This window comes from Prosopis cineraria, unplaced genomic scaffold (genome assembly GCF_029017545.1).
Source record: "Prosopis cineraria cultivar Desert tree isolate PC_DT_omini unplaced genomic scaffold, ASM2901754v1 PC12, whole genome shotgun sequence".
Classification (NCBI taxonomy): Eukaryota; Viridiplantae; Streptophyta; class Magnoliopsida; order Fabales; family Fabaceae; genus Prosopis; species Prosopis cineraria.
Genome location: NW_026555343.1, coordinates 34701944 through 34708765, shown reverse-complemented (window position 1 = coordinate 34708765; position 6822 = coordinate 34701944). Strand labels below are relative to the sequence as shown.

The window sequence follows — 6822 nt, the reverse complement described above, 5'->3', positions numbered from 1 at the left end:
AAGATATATTTTTTATATTTTTAAATTAAAAATTGAAAAAAAATATAAGGCTGAGACTCTAAGAGCCAATGTTTAAGCTCAAGGTAGGGTTGGGCTGATCAAAATAAAATCCTAAAGCATAATAGGGCTTAATAGAGTTAGCTCGTTTAGGCTCTAGCTCTTCAAGAGCCAGCCCTAATTGACATCATTCTATCACACTATATAAATTATATATTAATTAATTTATTTTTTCTTAAAAATATTAAAATCTTGATTTTCTAAAATTTTTAACATATTTTCAATCTTATTTTTTAGTATAATAAATAAAACATTTGATTTATTTAAAGCACATTCATTAATTACTCAAAAAAAAGGTGTACTTGAAAAAAATATATAACACCTACCTTTCCGTATCAAACAAAGCTTTTAAAAAATACTTTAGATTATAGTCCAATGGTATATTTTTTTATTTTTAATTTCATAATACTACTCCCTCCATTTGAAAATATAAAATATTTTTTAGGGATTAGATGTTAAAAAATATAAGTATTTATAATATTTCAAGATGTAATTAATGCTCTTTAATAAATAATCACTTTATATTTTATTTTTAAGTGAAACATCATATTAAATAAAATAAATATAAAAAATAATATTAATTTAAAAATTATTAATTATTAACTAATTTATCAGGGTAAAATTTAGTTAAAACTATATTGCATTTTAAACAAAAGGATAGTATTTATTGATATGCTAATATAGCCACTGACTTTACAATCTTATGACATATAAGTTTTTATATAAGTGAGAGGTTATGGATTCAAACCCACTTACCTCCCTCTCCCGGTTGCTATCACTCTAACTCAAGAATAACTGGCACAATTCATTTTAAACAAGTGACAAAATCAAGTTAAAAAGCGTTTCCTCCTTGATCGTACGTCTTGTTATTTTCGGTCTTGAATAATATAATAAAATTTAATGATATTTTTCTAAAACATTCGTTCTCTAAATATTTTATTGAATAAATAAATTGACATTTCACTAAAGGATAAAACAATAATAAAGTAATTAACACTTTCTTAAATTCCTAAAACTACAAATATATATATATATATATATATATTTCAAAGTGACAAATTTTTTTTTTCTTACTAGAGTGAGCACATTGATATGGGGTTGTTTTGTATAAGAAAAAGGGAGAGAAAATAAAACTTCACGGAGAAATTGGAAACCAAACTTCCCATGAAATTTGAGGAATTAACTTTTCGAGTAAAATATTAGGAAGTTATACTTCTCAATTGTCTCATGTTAATTTATGAAAATATCTTTCACAATTGGATCTTTTCAACATAAATTAAGGATATTTATGTTATTAGTATTAAAATTAGTATATTTATTTTAAAAATAAATTTAACTCAACAAAAATAAAATATTAAGAAAGTAAGATATGCGTAAACTTTTTAAGCAATGTAGTTTTTTTATTCTCATTGCATGGGATCTAGAGATTTTTAGTTTTACAATTTTTACGAATACAAACTAACCATGCTATCATGCATATAATACAAGATTTTAATAATAATAAATTATATTATTTCTGATTTTATAAATAATATCAATTGTTACAAATTTTATCTTTTTTATTTTAATTATATCTCGTAATTTTGATCCTAAATGATAGACTTCCTTGTCACAATGTCTCCCCTTTTTATGGTAAGTGGTTACATAGAAAGAGAGCAATTTTTAGATGAATTTGGTGTACCATATCATTCATGATCTATTAAATAAAACATAATATTTTAATGTCATTAAATATAAATGAATTTTGATATTGATAATAATAAAAAGAAAAAAGTAAGAAATTAAATAGACATTCTATTATAAAAATAAATTTATTAAAAATAATGACATATAAAATTTTATTTTATTAAATTGGTGTAATTTTACTTAATATATTATGGATGACCTCATGCACATGGCTCACCTAAAAATTTTTCCATAGAAAGATAGCCATTTTAATCAAAATACTCTATCCATTTAAAAATATAAGGTATTTTTTTTAAGAGTTAAATATTTAAAAATATAAAACATTTTTAGTCTTCAAGGTTTAATCCTTGTCAACTTTTTCAAAGTGTCCCTATTGATAAATAATTTTATATTTATTTTAGGGTTTTTAATAGGGGTAAATATGAAAAGATATAATTATTTTAAAAGTAGATAAATACTTTATTGGAGTGTGAGATTTAATTAAAAATACTTTATATTTTTTAATAAAGGGAGTATATTTTTTAGGTAAATAGAGATGTTTTGATTAATCAAATTAAATTATGATACAGGTCTTATCTTCACATGAGCATTGCTGGTACAATTTATAAATCGAGAGTCAAAAGGATATACTTGCAATGAAATATACAAGATATTTCACCCTAAATTATAAATAAAATGATTAATCATTTATTCTAATAATTTAATTTAATTGTAATTTAATTTTTAAAATTTAATTTATTACAACTTAAGTTTTTATAATTTTAACTCAACTGTATTTTAGTTTCCAACTTTAATTCTTGTAACTTTACTCTATATAATTGTAACTATTTAAAATTGGTCTCTATATTTTAAAAAATAAAATTTTATAATTTTAATCTTTATAATCTTTATGAAGATTAAAAGAGTAAAGTAACTTAAAATATCAGTAATAAACTTGAACAAAATTTTAATATTTATATTTAATTTTTTATAATAAATATTAATATTTTAAATGGTTAAAATTATAAGGATTGAGTTGTAATAATTAATATTTAGAAATTAAGTTATAATTAAATTAAAATTATAAAAACAGTTATAATAAGTAAAAATTTAAAAATTTAGTTATAATTGAATCAAAAATAAATAATTATTTATTTTTTATAAACTCTTTGTTATTTCAGTGGCCTTTAGGTTTACAAATTACAAATTAGAAATAGCATATAATTTCATTGGTCCTGAAGTTAGATATTTTTTTCCAACTTACTCTATATAATTGTAACTATTTAAAATTGGTCTCTATATTTTAAAAAATTAAAATTTTATAATGTTTATCTTTATAATCTTTATGAAGATTAAAAGAGTAAAGTAACTTAAAATATCAGTAATAAACTTGAACATAATTTTAATATTTAATAATTTAATTTTTTATAATAATATTAATATTTTAAATGGTTAAAATTTATAAAGATTGAGTTGTAATAATTAATATTTAGAGATTAAGTTACAATTAAATTAAAATTATAAAAACAGTTATAATAAGTAAATTTAAAAATTAGTTATAATTGAATCAAAAATAAATAATTATTTATTTTTTATAATATCTGTGGGATTTCAGTGGCCTTTAGGTTTACAAATTACAAAGTAGAAAATAGCATATAATTTCATTGGTCCTGAAGTTAGATATTTTTTTCCAGTACAGTACTCTATAATTGTACTTGTAATTTCCTAATTTCCTCACGTGACGTGATTTTATAGAGAAAAGGCAATAAATAAATTTCCCCAGAAAATAATCGGAATCTAATTCTATTTCTATTATTTGGAAAAGAATTAGTTCTCCATACTTTTAATTCTGTTGTCGTCAGGTTACTTCGAACCTTTCATCGTGATTCATGGATATATCTCTTTTTGTTTTTGTTTTTAAAAAATAAATTACCATTACTATTTAGTATTTACTGGTACTTTTAAATTGCTCGTCCATAATTGGCTTGGCGTGGGCCCCACGTGTCATCCACTTGTTCTCCCTGTTACTTCAGCTATTGACTCCGTCTTGGTCATTTTTAGGGTTTCAGATATTTTATCTTTTTCTATTTCTGCAACTTCTCTCTTAAAAAACCGCCTCGTTCTATCCTTCACCTTCATCGCTCTCCTACTCACCATGACGTCTTTCTTCTCATCCTCTGTCTCTTCCTCTCCCCCCCCCTATCCAGCTTCTATATCTACCTTCCCTTCTTCTTCCTCCTCAATCCCAACCTGTAATTCCCCTGTTTCTGATCATATGAAGATTTCTAGCCCAATGTTGTGTGTTCGTCACACACCTTTGATCAATAGATCGATCCTTGTCGATCCGGGTCTCTTCCAAATGATCATTTGCCGAAACTGATAGTTCCATCATTACGGTCATCGCCGCCGTCACCTCCGCCGCATCCGCCACCGCTCAGCCGCCTCCCTTTTTGTTGTCCGTCCGACATGGAGGGGGAACAGAGACAATCGAGGAGCGTTATCTTCAACAAGTACGAGATGGGGAGACTCCTAGGCCAAGGCAATTTCGCTAAGGTCTACCATGGAAGAAACCTCGTGACCAACGAGAGCGTTGCAATCAAGGTGATTAAGAAGGAGAAGCTTGAAAAAGGGAAGCTCAAGCTGATGAAGCAGATCAAGCGAGAAGTCTCGATAATGCGATTGGTCCGCCACCCACACATCGTGGAGCTGAAAGAAGTCATGGCCACCAAGGGGAAGATCTTTCTGGTTATGGATTATGTCAAAGGCGGTGAACTGTTCGCTAAAGTCGCGAAAGGAAAATTGAAGGAAGATTTGGCCAGAAAATATTTCCAGCAATTGATTTCCGCCGTCGATTTCTGTCACAGCCGCGGCGTCACTCACCGGGATCTCAAACCTGAGAACCTGTTCCTCGACGAAAACGAGGATCTCAAGGTCTCCGACTTCGGGCTGTCGGCGTTGCCGGAGCAGCGCCGGTCCGACGGGATGCTCGTGACGCCATGCGGGACGCCGGCTTACGTGGCGCCGGAGGTCTTGAAGAAGAAAGGATACGATGGGTCCAAAGCAGATATCTGGTCTTGTGGCGTTATTCTCTATGCTCTGCTTTCCGGTTATCTTCCATTTCAAGGTGAGAATGTGATGAGAATTTACAAGAAAGCATTCAAAGCTCAGTACGTATTCCCAGATTGGATTTCACTGGGAGCAAAGAATCTGATCTCGAAATTACTAGTCGTGGACCCAGAAAGAGAGATTCCATCGAGGACATCATGAAGGACCCGTGGTTTCAATACGGGTTCATGAGACCAATTGCATTTTCAATGAAGGAAACAAGCTCAGAAGATTTTGCGGACAATGATAATATCGAAGAAGTGGAAGAAATGGTGGGAGGAATGGAAAGTGATCAAAGCAATCAAGCACGTCCATTTTACAACGCGTTCGAGATAATCTCGTCGTTGTCACACGGGTTTGATCTGAGGAGGTTGTTTGAGACGAGGAAGAGGTCGCCATCGATGTTTTATAACAAAGTTCTCGGCGACGGCGGTGGTGGCGAAGCTGGAGGCGGTGGCGAGGAAGTTGAATCTGAGGATAACGGGGAAGAAGGAGTACATGGTAAGGATGCAGGGGACGAAGGAGGGAAGGAAGGGTAAGCTGGGGATGACGGTGGAGGTGTTCGAGGTGGCGCCGGAGGTGGCGGTGGTGGAATTCAGCAAGTCGTCCGGCGACACCTTGGAGTATGTGAAGCTGTGTGAGGAAGAGGTGAGGCCTGCGCTCAAAGACATAGTCTGGAGCTGGCAAGGTGACACCAATTAATTAACTAATCGTCATCAATAAGCTTGAGGCAGAGACATCAATGGAGAGATTGTCGATTCTATGTAAAGAAGAAGGAAGAACAATAAATTAGGGGTGGTTTTATTCGATTTATTTCTGCTATTATTATTATTATTATTATTATTATTATATTATTATTCATTGGCTGAATAGGCTTACGAATTAATCATGTTATTTGAAGTTTGAATTCTCAAGGCTGAGACTACGAGACACCCGGTCTGATGTAGAAGACAGGAAATTTAACCCAGGTTGTCAAAAGCAGTTCTAGAGAGAGATTATTAGGGTTTTCATTTTAAGTAATTTAACAAAGGAGATGATGAATTAGGTTAGAAGAGCTAGTCTTCATAATATGACAATTGAAGGATTAAATTTTCAGGGAAAAAAAAAATGCTTTTAATGCTTAATCGTGTTTCAAACATATTGACATGTGATTAAAAAAAAAAATTGACTCAACAGGGTCGATGGGATTATGGTTCAACTAGTTATGATTGAATTAATGCATTAAAATTATATAATAACAATTTAAATAAGACAGATTAAACAATATACAAAAATTGATTTAAAAAAAATATGATAATGGAACTTGAAAAATTTAAAGTGATAAAATATTTCAAGATTTTGGCAAATATTTATAAAGGATAGGAGTAACTTAATTTATTAATTTTTTACATTTTTATTATATAATATTAGGTTTTATTATACTTATCATTATCATTTGAACAACAATGCTTTAATTAATTTTTGTTTTGATTTTTTTAAATTTATTCTATTTTTATTTTTTTAGTAACCACACAGATTCAATGTCTCTAATAGAACGAATCAGTGATTAGTTTTTGGATTGTGGGAGTGAGAACAATGAGTTATTAAATTAATCTCTCTTTTAAGCAACTCCTAGACAAAAGATAAAGCCATCCAAAAAGTAAACTCTTTGTACTGCATCATTACCAATTTATCACGATCTCTACGCGGATAGAAATAGAAAGATAAATCAGGCCAAAAAAAAAAAAGGAAATAGAAAGATAAATAAAGTGGACGGAGTGTCTTCTCGGCGTTTTGTTTTGTCTGAGAAGAGAAAGCGAAAGATTTGGATTGGAAGAAAATGAAACGTGTAGAGTCCACATTATGTGTACGTTACACGCAACAAGGCAAAACAGGTAAAGCGTCTTAAAATTTATTGGGAGAATTACATCCAAATTTCATGCAAATAATTAATTACTCTCAAATTTGCTGACAATTAAGTTTAGGAGAAGAACAACACGAAGTGCTGGGTGAAAA

The 6822-nt window shown here is 29.8% G+C and overlaps 1 pseudogene; it reads left to right on the top strand.

Moving 5' to 3' along the window:
* The first annotated feature begins 3800 nt into the window (after positions 1 to 3800).
* Positions 3801 to 5640, top strand: LOC129289642 (CBL-interacting serine/threonine-protein kinase 5-like; annotated as a pseudogene).
* The last annotated feature ends 1182 nt before the right edge of the window (positions 5641 to 6822 follow it).